This window comes from Loxodonta africana, chromosome 8, assembly GCF_030014295.1.
Source record: "Loxodonta africana isolate mLoxAfr1 chromosome 8, mLoxAfr1.hap2, whole genome shotgun sequence".
NCBI lineage: Eukaryota > Metazoa > Chordata > Mammalia > Proboscidea > Elephantidae > Loxodonta > Loxodonta africana.
The window spans coordinates 74,045,959-74,064,147 of record NC_087349.1 but is presented as its reverse complement, the minus strand read 5'-3'; positions in this window follow the sequence as shown (position 1 = coordinate 74,064,147).

The window sequence follows — 18,189 nt, the reverse complement described above, 5'->3', positions numbered from 1 at the left end:
AGTCGCCATCTTCCTAGTAGTACTTTTGCATACTATCACCAGATGCCCCGTTCCTTAACTTGGATCAATTTATTCTTTAATGCAAGCTGCATGTTAATAATTATATAATTTTTGATGTTTCATTTCATTAAGTATATATTATGAATTTGAGGGCATTTTGAAGCATTACTGACAAAAACAAAATGAAACAAGAATGTATAAATCTTATACTTCACTAACATTTGAGCCATGTGTCTGCCAGTTGTGGCTTTAACGCATTAACTAATGCTTTAAAAAAGTGGTCAGTGAACATCTTTTAAAGTGTTGTTGTGTATTTAAATATAACCCACTTTGTTATAAAGTAATATACTTCCTGTGTAAGAAATTTAGAAAAGATGGGAAAAGAAAAAGGAAATTTCCTATAATCACACGTCTGGAGAATGTATTTAAATATATGGATCACTTAAGAAAAAGATGGAAACCCTGGTGGCATAGTGGTTAAGTGCTACGGCTGCTAACCAAGAGGTTGGCAGTTTATCTGCCAGGCGCTCCTTGGAAACTCCATGGGGCAGTTCCACTCTGTTCTATAGGGTCGCTATGAGTCGGAATTGACTCGACGGCAGGGAGTAGTAGTAGTAGAAAGAAAGAGATACTTCTGTTCAATAGTTTTAAAATGATTATACTGGTCTTTCTATAAATGTGTTTGTGGGCAATCAATAAATTATACAATGAATATTAAATAAAATAGAGAAATTATAAGAAGTATTAAATTAATAAGCATAGTGTTATATTTATTATACTATCCTCATTTAGGACATACCAGCTTTTCTAGAAGAAATAGAATACTGCTTTTTATTTATTTATATTCTTCTTAAATATTCCTTTCTCCCATTAATTATCCATGTCACACATTTTTAATTTTGGACATTATTAATGTTTTGAAATTAAATTTTTAAAAAGTTAGCATTTCTGTACTTTTTAGATCATGAAGATTATTATTATTTCCAATGCTCTATTTTCTAGCCACTTGGTCAAGGTAATATTCTGTAATTGTGAAGCAAATGAGAGTCAACTCTTTAAACATCAAATACATTATTAAAATGTAGAGGGCAACGCTCTTTTAATGTGTTTGTAAGTATATCCTCTATCTTAATTTTAGTGAGAGATTTTTCCTCAGATAAAATCAAATTAAAAAAAAAAATGTATTCTTTAATGGAAGTAGCTGTCTGATCCACCAGAGCCTGTTCTGTAAATATTTATCAAAACTACTTTTAAAGTATGTTTCTTTTTTTTAATTATTGACCATAACCTTTTGAAACTGCTATGGTGTATTGTCTAAATACAAAGTTCATTTTATTTTGAATGGTATGAGAGTCGCCTAACAAACTGTAGAAGCTCTTTTAGAGAAGGAAGCATGTACGTGTTGTGAAAAGTGACACAAAATTTTAGTGAAACACATTCACTAGAGTCACTAATTCCCTTATTAAAACTTGAGCTAAGTTATTTGTAACTTAATGATTTCTCATAGTAATATTAAAAATCACCCCAAACTATAAAAGTATATTTAAAGAAAATCTACCTGAGTGGTACTTTTGTATTAGTTGGTAAAGATTGTGCTTCTTCAAATGGTCTCTCAAATTTAATTTTTACTGCAAGGAAGAGAATAAAATGTTAGTTAATATAATAAGAAATTTACATGCTACTGGTGTTGGGTATATAAAAATAAATTAAAGAACAGCAAAATTCTAATATATTTAATTTTTCAGGTATTCTTGTTCTATTGAAAACGAAAACCAGTTCAAATTATATGAATTATTCATGATTAAAAATTCCATTTAGATGTTACTTGATTATTTTTCTGGGAACAGATATTATCTGCTATATACAATCTGTTTTCTAAATTACAGGAATAGTTTATTGGTTTATGTATACTTATAGTCCATCTGCCATGCCATAACAGATCTTTATATTCTTAACAAGAATTTCTATTTCTGCCAATTTATCTTCTTATAGTATTAGTTGGAAACCCTGGTGGCTTAGTGGTTAAGTGCCACGGCTGCTAATCAAAGGGTCGGCAGTTCGAATCCACCGGGTGCTCCTTGGAAACTCTATGGGGCAGTTCTACTCTGTCCTATAGGGTCGCTATGAGTCGGAATTGACTCGACGGCAGCGGGTTTTGGTATAGTATTAATTGGGCTACTATTTACTCATATATTTATTTATTTCTGATTTTACACTTATCCTATTTTCTTCTTCCGTCATTATTCACTTATCACATTTCACTTAATACGTATTTGTAAGGATCTTGTGATATGCAGCAATATATGAACAAACAAGGATAAATATTCATCTCTTGTTCTCGAGTTTACATTTTACTAGTGAAGATATGATATGTAACCAACACACACATTTTGTGATAGAATGCAATAAATACAAATGTGAAAACCCTGGTGGTGTAGTGGTTAAGAGTTTGGCTGCTAACTAAAAGTTGGCAGCTCAAATTCACCAGGCACTCCTGGAAAGCACTATGGGGCAATTCTACTCTGTCCTATAGGGTCACTATGAGTCAGAGTCAACTTGACAGCAATGGGTTTGGTTTTTGATTTGATAATAAATACAGTGAGTACTATTTTAAAAAAATACTATGTCTTACCCTGCTCGCTCACACCAGTTTTTCACATTTCATAAGCAGATATTCTTGGGAGAGTTTAAAAATGCTCATCACATTAGCAAGCAGCCATCTAAGATGCATCAATTGGTCACAACCCACCTGGATCAAAGGAGAATGAAGAACACCAAGGACATAAGGCAATTATGAGCCCAAGAGTCAGAAGGGGCCACATGAACCAGAGACTACATCATTCTAAGACTAGAAGAGCTAGATGGTGCCCGGGTACAACCGATGACTGCCCTGACAGGGAACACAACAGAGAACCCCTGAGGGAGCAGGAGAGCAGTGGGATGCAGACTCCAAATTCTCATAAGACCAGACTTAATGGTCTGACTGAGACTGGAAGGACTCCGGTGGTCATGGCCCCCAGACCTTCTGTTGGCCCAGGACAGGAACCATTCCTGAAGCCAACTCTTCAGACAATGGGTTGGAGAGGGATGCTGGTGAGGAATGAGCTTCTTGGATCAGGTGGACACTTGAGACTATGTTGGCATCTCCTGCCTTGAGGGGAGGTGAGATGGTGGAGGGGGTTAGAAGCTGGCAAAATGGACACGAAAAGAGAATGGAGGGAGAGAGTGGGCTGTCTTATTGGGGGAGAGTAATTTTTTTTTTTTTTAAATTGGGTGTGTGTAGCAAGGTGTATATGGGTTTTTGTGTGAGAGACTGACCTGATTTTTAAACTTTCACTTAAAGCACAATAAAAATTATTTTAAAAAATGCTCATCAGCAAAATATGCTTTATCTTTTCCTGCATGGGTTCATTCTACTTACTCACCGTTATGCAGAACTGAACAGAAACGCACCATACTTGTGGGCCTAGGAATGCTATTCAATGGGTAGAAAAGGACCAGACACACTTTAGCATAATAACTCACAAAAATTATATTAAAGCATTGTTTCATAATGATTGGTATGCCTATCACTGGTGATATGGGATATTTCTCAATTGGGCCACATCTAGCCTGCTCTTTATTTTTATAAAGTTTTATTGGAACACAATAATGCCCACGTGTTTATATGTTGTCTATGGCTGCTGATACACTGAAATGCCAGAGCTACGTAGTTGCAACAGAGACCGTATATTCCACAAAACCTAAAATATTTATCTGGCTCTTTACATTTTAATGGTTGTACACTAATTACTGTATTAATTCATTATATTATATTAATTCATTGAAACTACTTTTTTTCATCAATGTAAATGGCAATTATACATGTAGACTTAGCCAGATGGAATATATAGGAATTAAATTGACTATATCTGTGGAAAAAGATGATGGAAAAGCTCAGTCAGAACAAGGCCAGGGGCTGACTGTGGAACAGACCATCCATTGCTCATATGCAAGTTTAAGTTGAAACTAAAGAAAATTAGAACAAATCCATGACAGTCAAAGCATGATCTTCAGTATATTCCATTTGAATTTAGAGACCATCTCAAGAATAGATTTGACTCATTAAACACCAATGACATAAGACCAGACAAGTTGTGGAATGAAGTCAAGGACATCATGTGTAAAGAAAACAAGAGCCAAAATATGGCCTTGATTATATCCCACCTGAATTTAGAGACCATCTGAAGAGTAAATTTGATTCATTGAACACTAGTGACCACAGACCAGACGAGTTGTGGAATGACATCAAGGACATCATCTATGAAGAAAGCAAGAGGTCACCGAAAAGACAGGAAAGAAAGAAAAGACCAAAACGAATGTCATAGCAGACTCTGCAACTTGCTCTTGAACATTGAGTAGCTAAAGCAAATGAAAGAAATGGCGAAGCAAAAGAGCTAAACAGAAGATTTCAAAGGGTGGCTAGAGAAGACAAAGCATTATAATAAAACGTGCAAAGGCCTAAAATCAGAAAACCAAAAAAGAAAGAACATACTTGGCATTTCTCAAGCTGGAAGAACTGAAGAGAAAATTCAAGTCTTAAGGTGTAATATTGAACAATTCTACTGGGAAAATATTAAATGACACAGGAGGCATCAAAAGAAGATGGAAGAAATACATGGAGTCACTACACCAAAAAAAAAATTGGTTGAAATTCAACTATTTCAGGAGGCAACATATGGTCAAGAACAGATGGTACTGAAGGAAGAAGTCCAAGCTGCACTAAAGGCATTGGCAAAAAACAAGGCTCCAGGAATTGACAGAATACCAATTGAGATGTTTCAGCAAAGGGTTGCAGTGCTGGAAGCACTCATTCATCTATGCCAAGAAATTTGGAAGATAGTAATCTGGCCAACTGACTGGATACTGACTGGAAGAGATCCATATTTGTACTCAATCCAAAGAAAGGTGATCCAACAGATTGCAGAAATCATCGAACCCAAAATCATTAATATCACACACAAGTAAAATTTTGCTGAAGATCATTCAAAAGTTGTTGCAGCAGTACATTGAAAGGAAATTGCCAGAAATTCAAGCCGAATTCAGAAGAGGAAGTGGGACAAGGGATATCGTGGCTGATGTTAGATGGATTGTGACTGAAAGCAGAGAATATCAAAAAGATGTTTACCTGTGTTTTATTGACTATGCAAAGGCATTCCACTGTGTGGTTCACAAGAAATTTTGGATAACATTGCAAAGAATGGGAATTCTGGAACACTTAATTGTGCTCATGAGGAAACCCTACATATATAAAAAGGCAGTTGATCAGAGAGAACAAGGGAATGCTAAGTGGTTTAAAGTTAGGAAAGGCGTGCATCAGGATTGTATCATTTCGCCATACTTATTCAATCTGTATGCTGAACAAATAATCTGAGAACCCATACTATATGAAGAACTGGGCATTAGGATTGGTGGAAGACTCATTAACAACTTGCGATATGCAATGACACAACTTTCCTGAAAGTCAGAGTACTTGAAGAACTTATCAATCAAGATCGAAGACTACAGCCTTCCATATAGCTGTAGTCTTAACATAAAGAAAACAAAAATCCTCACAAGTTGACCAATAAGCAACATCATGATAATCGGAGAAATTGCTGAAGTTGTCAAGGATTTCATTTTACTTAGAACTACAATCAGTGCCCATAGAAGCAGCAGTCACGATATCAAAGGATGCATTGCATTGGGCAAATCTGTGAAAGACCTCTTTAAAATGTTAAAAAGCAAAGATGTCACTTTGAGGACTAAGGTGCACCTGACTGAAGCCATGGTGTTTTCAATTGCCTCTTATGCATGCGACAGCTGGGCAATGAAATAGGAAGACTGAGAAGAATTGACACCTATGAATAATGGTTTTGGTGAAGAACAAACAAATCTGTCTTTGAAGTTGTACAGCTCTTAGAAGGAAGGATGGCGATACTTCCTCTCACACACTTTGGACATGTTATCAGGAGGGGCCAGTCCCTGGAGAAGAACATTGTGCTTGGTAAAGTAGAGGGTCAGCGAAAAGAGGAAGACCCTAGACAAGATGGATTGACACAGTGGTTACAACAATGGGCTCAGCCATAATGATTGTTAGGATGGTGCAGGACTGGGCAGTGTTTTGTTCTGTTGTGAGTAGGGTCACTATGAGTCAGAACAGACTCAATGGCATCTACCAACAAACATCAGTTTTAAGGTTTAAAAAATTAATATACAAATATACCATGAAACTATGATTTCAATGAATTATTGCTTGAGTCAAGACTATATTTAAGAATAAATGAGACTTGAAGAAATATATAAATAGTGGTATAGGAGGTAGACAGATGTAACAAATATACTGAAATACAATTAAATTGGAAAACCTGTCTTAAGAATAACCTTTATGCAGTATAAACTCTCTGATTTATATCAGTTTAAAAATTGTTGGCAGCAAGCAACAGTAAAAACATAAAGTCATTGCTCGAAGACATTGAGATTTGTTTGTGGTGCATGAAATTTGGGCAATAAGATCTCCAACAGTAGAAAAACACACATGAGTGCACACACACACTGCTGAATAGACAAAAGAATACCTACACATAAAGACTGAAGGATCTGCATAGCCATAGAAATACAAACATATGTACATAACTTGCCTGCATTATAAAAAAAATTGTTATGTGTAAGAAAATGTTCTTCCTGAGCATACATATACTCAGCATTAGATTTTTTTTTTTTATATAGACTCCTATGCCTTTTTTTTTATGCTTTGGTGGAGCAGTGGCTAAGTGCTCGGTTGCTAACCAAATATTGGCGGTTCGAACCCACCAGCCACTCCATGGGAGAAAGATGTGGCAATCTGCCTCTGTAATGATTTCAGCCTTGGAAAGCCTACAGGGTAGTTCTACTCTGTCCTATAGGGTCACTATGAGTTGGAATCAACTCAACAGCAATGGGTTTGATTTGGTTTGGTTTTAGGCTGTATTCTCAACGCTAAAAAAAAAAAAAAGTCTATATGTAATGTAATATTTTAAATCTATTGCTTGACGAAGACACAGCTCCCAAATTAAAGTATGTTTTCACCCACAAAAAGTAGAAAGTAAACATTTTGATTAGGAACTAGTCCATATTGAGCTCTTTAAGACTTGTGAGTAAGACATAAATCTCAGTTGTACCCTATAAAGCAATTCAAAAATACTCATAAATGGCCTAGTAAAAATAAAGAGAGAAGTATTGGAACATCTTGGGCCCAATTAACTTGGCCTCTGAACACTATGTATTTTTCATACAAGCCATTACTCTTTAGTATAAGTACAAGTGAGGAAAGGGATGGTATCTTATTGTTTTGGTATTTCTAGCACCTAACAGAGTATCTGGAGTCCTGGTGGCACAGTGGTTAAGAGTTTGGCTGCTAACCAAAAGGGTGGCAGTTCGAATATACCAGGTGCTACTTGGAAACGTTGTGGGCAGTTCTACTTTGTCCTACAGGGTTGCTATCAGTAGGGATTGACTTGATGGCAGAGTGCCTGGCCCATAGTGTCACTCAGAGCATTTATGGAATGGATTCATTAGGAAGCATACACTTTTCTTGCTTCAATTTTCCTTTTTTTTAAGGTTATTTAACTAGAAGTAAAGCCAGTTTCTTCTAAAGCCTAAAGTTTATTATGAGCAAATTAGTTAATGGCTTTTCAAAGATATTTTAGAAATATAGGATGATATTTCATGAAATATTAATGTTTAAGCTCTTTAGAGAAGAGAATTATAGACATGGATACTAAAAAGAAAAAGTTAAAAACGTTTGACCCGCAAAACTGTGTAATTTGAGGTTTGGCGGATACAGGGACATTATTCTATTCTTTCCCAATGGTTTAGCCCTCTCTGCTCTTGCAGGTTGCTGGAGTAAATGCATCTTTGACCCAAAATGAAATGTTTCATCTACTAGCTTAAAGCCGAAAAAATAACGACTTTGCTTTTAGCAGTCAGAGCTCTCCTCTGAAATACTCTGCTGATTCACAAAGCTGTCTGAGAAATTCATGATGTTGCTGCAATATCAGCCTGAATAAGGATAAAGTATCCATTTGGAAATCAGAAAATTTACTTTATTGGCTAACGGGGTAGTCCCCTTTGGTGTAAAAAAAGGCATTAGAAAATCTATTAAGGCTGAGTTATAGTCTGCAGCCCCCATCTTTTTTTGTTACAATTAGTATTTCATTTTAATTGTGGTGCTATATAATTTCTTATGAAAAGATACTCAGTGTGAACTCAGAACAAGATTTTTTTACTACAATAGACTATTTGTCCATGGAACTATCTCCCATTCTTCCTTGGGTTAGGAAGAGAGGTGCAGAAAGTTTTACTTCACGTGGTCGAAGAAGTTAGGGTATATTTTTATTTCCTTATATATCCTTTGTTGTTGTTGCTGCTGTAGCTATGGAAGGAATTTTTGTAAGTTTTTTAGTCAACCTGTATTTTGTAACACTCAGTAAATTAGAGTCTGATTGTCTCTTATTGATGAAGCCATTCCATAGAGGTGCTCATAGGAAACATATTTATAGGATCTCTTTTATAAAATGAGCAGTTCCTCCCTCTTAGGAAAGATAATAACTTGTGTACAACTTTAATTTTTCTTCACCTTTTTTTGAAACCAATTTTGCATTACTAGTAACTGTTCTTATAAAACCTTTCACATTTACTCACCACTTCTTTATTCATTGATTGAACAAGTATTTCCATACAGAAATATAGAAATAGCAAGGTTTTCTGTTTGTTCGTTTTTTTAGCTATGTTGGTGAAAATATGAACACGACATTTTCTATCCTAACAAGTTCAGGGAAAGGCAGACATGTAAGTAATTAACTGTACTATGCTCACAGAGTTTTGGGAGGTATATTGCCTCACTAGGAAGATCAAGGGTGACTTCACTGAAGCCTTGGAATTTAAAAGTGAGCTTTGGGGGAAAAGGATACCCCAGGCTGACGAAACAGTGTGAACACAGGCATGGTGTCATAAAAAACATGAGCCACCCAGGTAGCCACAAGCAGTAGTCCTCCGTGGCTGAAGATTAGAACGATTGATGAGATTGAAAATGTATGTTGGAGCCAGGCTATCGAGGTGCTGAATGAATAACGAACATGTTAGATTTTATTCATTAGGCAATGGGGAGTCACTGGAGGTTTTTGAAGACAGGAGTAGAAAACTCTGCCTTAAAGTTTAGGAAGGTAGCCAACACCTAGGCAGGGGATAAAACTGGAAAGTCAAAGACAGAAAATATGGGATAAAGTCTAGTTAGACATTTAAGTGAAGAAAAATAAAGACATCTTGTTTTGAATTGCTTCCTTCACAGAAGAGTTAATTTACTTTTTTTTTTTTTTTAATTTCAAACGATAAGACTAACTTTAATCATTCACTAATCACTACATGCCCTTCGTGATCTTGGACCTGGAGTAACGTTTTCTTGTCATCAGATTCGACATTTTCTCTTTCTCTCTCTCTAGAGATTTGTTTCTACAAGTTTGATGTCTAAGAAATTATGAAGCATTGATTAGAATACTACCCCCCTAAAGATTTTGTGGAAGCAGAGAAGAAAAGATAAAGTAGATTAAAGAGGTATTTGTTCAGACAGGAACAACTGGATTTGGCAAGTGATTAGATTTAGAGTTAAAAAAGAGAGGCTTGTTGAAACTGAGACTACTCAAAAAAAAGAAAAAAAAAATGCTGTCAAGTCAATTCCAAGTCATAGTGACCCTATAGGGCATAGTAGACCTACTGCGTAGACCTACCGCATAGGGTTTCCAAGGAGCTGCTGGTGGTTTCGAGCTGCCAACCTTCTGGCTAGCAGCCTAGCTCTCTAACCACTACAGCACAAGGGAATTCGTTATCTCTCTTTGTGATTATTGTGCTGAAAAGGGTCTCTGGAATATAAAAAAGCGCCTACATCTCTATCAGTTGAGGTTTAGTGTCTCTGGTTTCCATGACTTCACCGTCTTATCTTTTACATCTTGGACCTTTTATCTGATCTATTTTTTTTCTTTCTAACATCATGTTCACGTATCCTAAGTTTCTGCCTTTAACTTTTGCTCCTTCTTCTCCACTTATTTATTTATTTTTGGCTAGGAGAGATCAATTACTCCTGAGATTTCTATTAAACTCTTTTTTAGTTTTAACTATAGTATATAAATCTACAGTCATGTATACTCAAGTTCTATACACATGAATGCCCTCTGGACATTTCCAGTTAAATGTCTTACCAGCAACATAATCCACTTGTGCAGCTTTCTTGAGTTGAAAAATTACATTCATATATATTATGTGATTTGTTTTTCCCCTCATGTCAATACTGCAATGTAGGTGGCATTAATTCCATTTAACGTTTACAATACTGACACTCAATACATCAAGTTAATTTTCTGAGCCATAAAATAAACTATATAAGGATGTATCTTCAAATGTCAAACACGGAATTATTTAAACTGCCCAAAACTTCCTGAAGCCATTCCCAAACTGGTCAAAAATGTTTTTATAATGGAACTGCAAGTATTATCAGTGTTACCTGCAAAGGTTTCCCTTTCCCAAACTTCTCAATTAACAGCACTATCATTTCTTCGTGAGCCTATTATCAAGTCTTTTATTTGAAACTTAATCAGTATTTATTGAAAGCATGATTATACGCATAAGAAAATGAATCTCAAAATTGATTCTTTCGTTTAATACCTTATGAAATCATTTAAGGAATCCTGATGGCTCAGTGGTTCAGCTCTCAGTGGCTAACTGAAAGGTTGGCAGTTCAAACCCACCCAGCGGCTCAGCAGGAAAAAGACCTGGTTATCTACTTCTGCAAAGATTTCAGCCAAGAAAACTCTGCGGGCCTGTTCTGCTCTGTCACCTGAGGTTGGTGTGAGTTGGAATTGACTGGCCAGTACCCAACAGCAACATAAAATCCTTTACCAAGTTATTAATCATCCCACATTCTTCATTCCCACTGCAGTCACCCAAGATGCTAGAAAGAATGAACAAGAGAATAAGCATGAAGGAACATAAAGTTTTTCTCTGTGTTTAACATGGACTATCCTATTAAAAAAAAAAAAATCCAGTGGGAAATTTTCACAAGTATATAAAAATAAATTTACCTTCAAAAGAATATGATAAAAATCAGACCTTGATTTTTGTTCTGTAACTGTTTCCTCTTTACAAACCACGTAATTATCCCACAAAACAGCAATAATGATGGTGATGTGGTCTCTCATATCATTACTGATGTTTCTTCCAATTAAACTTAGTTTTAAAACCACAGTGGCATAACAATCTTTATTATAAGTTAATATACTGACTGATGTAGTCTTAAAAATTTAGGAAGTAATATTGGTGACTACTGACAATAATATAACGAAGACTAAACAATGTTTATTCTGGTCTGGAGGACATTTCTTATTTGATCATCCTCGGAAAATATAAAATGTCAGAGCCATTATTTTCTATTAACTGGATCTGGCATGGGCATAAATAGTAAATTAAACTATCTTTTTTTGGTGGGCATTAAGAGAAAATTGGGCTGATACATATTCAGATTTACAATACATTGCATATAGATACTTACAGATGGGTGAAATCAATTCTCAATAGAATTTTTATTTTAGAAATAAAAGTATCAGGTTATTTTGGCAAAATACAAATAACCTGTCCTGTCACAGAAAGAATAGTTTGTATGTCTGGCTCATCACAATTTTAATTGTAAATCTCAGGAAATGCAGAATATGACAATTAAGTTAGGAAGTGCTCAATGGATTGCAGAGTAGTAAATTTTATTAAATTTCTTCATAAAATAACATTGACAAATAATTTAATACAGAGCTGTTTGTGCATTACTAGGTATTGCTGAAGAAACAAATAGTCAGCTTCAAATGCACTCAAAAGACAAGTCTTACTAGTTTGTTCTCAGCAACGTATATGCTGCTCCGTGATATAATTTTAAAAGTTATTTGGTTCTCTTCACAAAGAAGCAGAGCTTTAAAAGGAACAGCATGTCAACAGGAGAAACCTACTCTTTGAGGACATTGTAGACAATCAGAAATAAATCCACTTATTCCAAATGTTAGCTTAACATTTTATATGAATTATAAAAGAAATTTGAATGAAGGAGAGGAATAATGATAGAAAAAACATGGAAATAATCTAAGTTGAAAGGTTTTGGGAAAAAAGTAGCTTTCTTAGGATTTATTTCCTTTATCTTTTGCTGTCCTCGTTTTTGATACTGTCAAAAGGCTCAAAGACTGTCTGTCTTACATGACCTACTTTAAGTGTGTTGTGTATGGCATACATACTTTTTTTTTTTTTATATGAGGCAATAATGTCCACAGAAAAAGAAATGTTTAGACACAGCTTCCCCAATAACGTGAATTATATAATACCGAGTAGAACTGCCCCATAGGGTTTCCAAGGGGCACCTAGTGGACTTAAACTGCTGATTTTTGGGTTAGCAGCTGGAGCTCTTAACCATTACGCCACCAGGGTTTCCCATATAACACATTAGATTCAATAATTCAGGCTCAATAGGTGTCCTATGCATGGCATTTCTAAGCATCATCTATTTCTTTTTAGAAAGTGACCTAAATGAAGAATCTGAGTTCTCTTCACAATCACCTGCTCTCACTATGCTGCACAAGCCTATACACTGGAGAAAATAAATGCAAATCCAAGAAAAAAAAATAGTTCCGTATCTGTCATTCACATCAGATTCAATATTTTTTCTTAACATTTTAAATGAAAGATGAATATAGATATGATAATGTGCATGCATTTTTTTTCTAGAAAGTATATAAGCTGTGATTCTAAAATTTTGACCACTACACCAATGGTCACGAGCTGAAAATACATTGCCTTTCTTTGTTTGTTTTTTAATCACCTTAAAAGTGTGTCCTAAGCTGAGTTCTCTAGAGAAGCAATACCAGTGAAGCATGTGTATATATATATACAGAGAGAGAGAGAGAGATTTATATCAAGGAAACGCCTCATTCAGTTGTAGGGGATAGGAAGTCCCAAGTCCATGAGTCAGGAGGCTTCTGCTGACTCACATAGCTGTAGGGGCTGGCAAACCCAAGATTGGCAGTTCAGACAGCGGGCCTTTGTCTTACAGGCTGCAGAGGTTCATGAATCTGAAGATCGGCAAGTAAGCTGTTAGCTCAGTCCCAAGAACCAGAGGTCAGATGAATAGGAGCCAGCTGCTGGATCCAGAGCAAGCAAAAGCTAGAGAGCTTTGCCAGAAAGTCCACAAATAGTGGATGCAGGCCACTTCCCCAAGGAAACTCCCTTTCAACTGATTGGCTGCTCATAGCAGATCCCAGCATGGAGACGATTACATTATATCAGATCTCATTATGGAGGTGTTTATATTATTACATAGCTGCCAAACTACATCATAACTGTCAAACCACTGAGAATCATGGCCTAACCAAGTTGACACACAACCTTAACCATCATAGCCCACCTTTTGTCAACTTGGCAACTGTATACATCTTCCTAACCTATACACAATTTCTAACTAAAGACAATTAGAAAGTCATACTTGAATCTAACATGATACAGCTAGCGCTCGTACTACCGAAAACACACTGTTGTTGTTAGGTGCTGCAGAATCGGTTCTAACTCATAGGGACCCTATGCACAACAGAATGAAACACTGCCTGGTCCTGAGCCATCCTTAAAATCGTTGTTATGCTTGAGCTCATCATTGCAGCCACTGTGTCAATCCACCTCCTTGAGGGTCTTCTTCTTTTCCGCTGACCCTGTACTTTGTCAAGCATGATGTCCTTCTCCAGAGACTGGTCCCTCCTGACAACAGGTCCAAAGTGTGTAAGACACAGTCTCGCCATCCTTGCCTCTAAGGCGCATTCTGGTTGTACTTCTTCTAAGGCAGATTTGTTTGTTCTTTTGGCAGTCCGTGGTATATGCAATATTCTTCACCAACACCACAATTCAAAGGCATCAATTCTTCTTCGATCTTCCTTATTCATTGTCCAGCTTTCACATGTATATGATGTGAGTGAAAACACCATGGCTTGGGTCAGGTGCACCTTAGTCTTCAAGGTGACATCTTTGCTCTTCAACACTTTAAAGAGGTGCTTTGCAGCAGATTTACCCAATGCAATGTGTCTTTTGATTTCTTGACTGCTGCCTCCATGGGTGTTGATTGTGGATCCAAGTAAAATGAAATCCTTGACAACTTCAATCTTTTCTCCATTTATCATGATGTTGCTCATTGGTCCAGTTGTGAGGATTTTTGTTTTCTTTCTGTTGAGGTGCAATCCATACTGAAGGCTGTGGTCTTTGATCTTCATTAGTAAGTGCTTCAAGTCCTCTTCACTTTCAGCAAGCAAGGTTGTGTCATCTGCATAACGCAGGTTGTTAATGAGTCTTCCTCCAATCCTGATGCCCTATTTATATCTTATATTTTATAAGTGAAGAAAACAAAAATATTTGGTGCAGACATACAAAGAAGAAATACTCATAATTACAGTCCTAGTTTCTGCAACTGGTCACATGGTCGTAGCTAATATTTAGAACTACCTTCTTTCAATACCCATTTCATATCCTTTTACCCTCAGCAAGCAACTCAGCTGGTCAAGGTTCTTTGCCTGGTTGAGTGACCCAAAGTTTCATTCCTGAAGGTTCTGAGACATTAGTAGTCATGTCAGAATTGGGTTGCTGTAGTTTTCCATTGAGTTAATCGCAGGGCATTGTAGTACTAAGAGACGTCCTAAGGGATATCCTGTATACCAGACATACTCTTCTTTACCTCAATTATGTAATATCAATCTGATTTCCTCTTGTTAATCAGGATCAGTGAGATCTGCTATCAGCAGCCAGTCAGTTGAAAGGGAGTTTCCTTGGAGTTGCAGCCTTCATCCAATATACATGTGCTTTCTGGCAAATCTCTCTGGCTTTTGCTCTCTCTGGAGTGTAAGACAATATAGTAACCCCCTTTTGTGCTTGTTGATCCAGAGGCATGAGGAGCCTAAAGTGGCTGTGTGAAATTCTTAACTTCTAGTACAATGGAATCAATGTTGTGTCTTCTGGTGGGAATATTCCTCCCTTTGGAACTAAGACCTCTAGACTTATAGAGCGTAGGGTTACCAGGACAGGAAGCAAAAACTTTGTGAGTGGATCACTAGTGGTAATAGTGGGTGGTGCGATTCCCATTTCCACCTCTTGATTCCTGGACCCATGAATCCTGGCTATAGGAGAAACAGCACCATATATTGGTCTTTGGTTTACAGCATATACAGCTTCCTGGAAAATGCTTCCCCAAAACTGCAAGGTATTGTCACCTAGCTGGTGCTGGAATTGTGTCTTTAGAAGGCCCTTTCATTGTTCTATCAAGCCAGCTGCTTCAAGATGGTGGGGAACATGGTAAGACCAGTGAATTCCATGAGCATGGACCCATTGCCAAGCTTCATTTGCTGTGAAGTGAGTCCTTTGATACGAGGCAATGTGGTGTGGGATAACATGATAGTGGATAAGGCTTCCTGTAAGTCTGCGGATGGTAGTTTTGGCAGAAGCATTGGATGCGGGGAATGAAACCTGTATCCAGCATTAAGTGCCTATTCCAATAAGAAAAAAAAACGCTGTCCTTTCCATAATGGAAATGGTCCAATGTAATAAACCTGTCACCAGGTTGCTGGCTGATCACCTTGAGGAATGGTGTCACATCGGGAACTCAGTGTTAGTCTCTGCTTCTGGTAGATTGGGCACTCAACAATGGCTGTAGCCAAGTTGGTCTTGGTGAGTGAAAGTCCATTTTGCTGAGCCCATGAATAACCTCTATCCCTGCCACCATGGCCACTTTGTTCATTAGCCCATTGAAGGATAATGCGGGGGGGGGGCAGGTTGCTGGGGAAAGAGAATGACCATTTTCATAGAACACATCATAATATACACTTGGTTGTTAAAATACTCCTCTGATGAGGTCACCCTTTGGTGAGTATTCACAAGAGACACAAATATGTTCACTTCTTTGGCACATTCTGAGTGGTCTATCCACATACCTCTTGCCTGTACCTCCTTGTCACCAATTTTCCAATCATGCTCCATCTAAGTCCCTGACCATCCAGTCAAACCATTTGCCACAGCTTATGAATCATTATACATTTGCACAAATGGCCATTTCTCCTTCCAAGCAAAGTGAACAACCAGGTGCACTGCTAGAAGTTCTACCTATTGGGAGGATTTTCCTTCACCACTATCCTTCAGAGAGGTCCTAGAAAGAGGCTGTAGTGCTGCCACACCCCACTCCTAGTACCAAATGTCTTAGGCTGGGTTCTCTAGAGAAGCAAAACCAGTGAAGCATGTGTATATATATATATATATAGAGAGAGAGAGAGAGAGAGAGAGGAAATGGCTCAGAAAGTTGTAGAGGCTGGAAAGTCACAAATCCGTTGGTCAAGCTGGAGGCTTCTTCTAATTCATGTAGCTGTAGGGACTAGAGAACCCAAGATTGGCAGGTCAGATAGCAGGCCTCTGTCTTACAGGCTGCAGAGGCTGACAAATACCAAAATTGGCAGGTAAGCTGCTAGCTCAATCCCAAGAACCAGAGGTCAGATGAATAGGAGCCAGCTGCAGGATCCAGAGCAAGCAAAAGCTAGAGAGCTTTGCCAGCAAGTCCACATATATTGGGTGCAGGCCACACCCCAAAGGAAACTCCTTTTCAACTGATTGGCTGCTCATAGCAGATGGCATCATGAAGATGATTACATTATATCGGATCTCATTATGGAGGTGATTACATCATTACATAGCTGCCAAACTACATCATAACTGCCAAGCCACTGAGAATCATGGCCCAGCCAAGTTGAATCACAACCTTAACCATCACAAAGTGTAAACATACAAGTGTCATGAGAATCTCAAGTGATGCTTTCTCTTCAGGAGTTCTACAGGGGTTCTGACTGGAACCCCTGTTGAACTCTTGAAGAGTAACTTGGGTGCTTTGGGTACTTATTTACCATAATCATTATTTGTAGCTTTATGCTTATATGTGTTATTGTTCAATTAGATATTAAGCATGAAGCTTACCAATAAGCTTATCCATAGCTTTTGCTTGTTTGTAATCCTTCTTTGCACTTGACATAAGGCTATGCATATTGTAGGTCTCAGTAGTAAATGGATAATTAATGAATTTCTCACACAAAACTGTTGAAAATTGACTCTTCATCTTTGCCTTCCTCCTTACTAAAAGGACACAAAAATAAAATTACAACAGCATCCTGCAGATGAAAAACAAATTTGAGTGAGTAAGGAGTTTCTGGGTAACACAAATGGTTAAGTGCTCGACTAGTAGCCAAAAGGTTAATGGTCCGATCCCACCCGCTGGGACCTCGGAATACAGCCCCACCAATCTGCTTTTGAAAAGTCACATCCTGGAAAACTCGATGGAACAGTTCTACTTTGCACACATCGGGTTGCCGTGAGTTGGAATCGACTTGATGGCAACTAACAGCAGTCATAAGTTAATAAAGATGCTAACAGATACAGTGTTCTGTTGTTGTTGTTGTTGTTTTAAATGTGTGGGTAAATAGGAATATCACAAACGGAAAGGGATTACTGGTAAAAAGCAGAGAACACTCTGAAAAAGTATTGTATTATGCATATAAAAGAATACATATTTAGGAATATTTATATTATTGACTACAATTGTTGCATTTAATTTTCTATTTTTGACATAGGCAAAATGATCTTGGATGAGTAGGAAGAAAAAATATATACACAATGACAATAAGAATTTTATTTATTCATTTTTTTATACTTTTACCAAAGACTAGTGAAGTCATGTCTTGTAATGTCCAGCTTTTCTTTTTTTTTTTTTTTAATTGTGCTTTAGGTGAAAGTTTACAGAGCAAATTAGTTTCTCATTAAATAATTAATACACATATTGTTTTCTGACATTGGTTGCCAACTCTGGGGTGTGTCAACACTTTCCCCTTCTTCACCTTGGATCCCATATTTCCATTTGTCCAGCTTTCCTGTCCCTCCCTGCCTTTTTGTCCTTGTGCCTGAGCTGGTGTGCCCCTTAGTCTTGTTTTGTTTTATAAGTCTGTCTAATCTTTGGCTGAAGGGTGAACCTCAGGAGTGACTTTATTACTGAGCTATAAAGGTGTCCAGGGGCCATTTTCTTGGGGTTTCTCCAGTCTCTGTCAG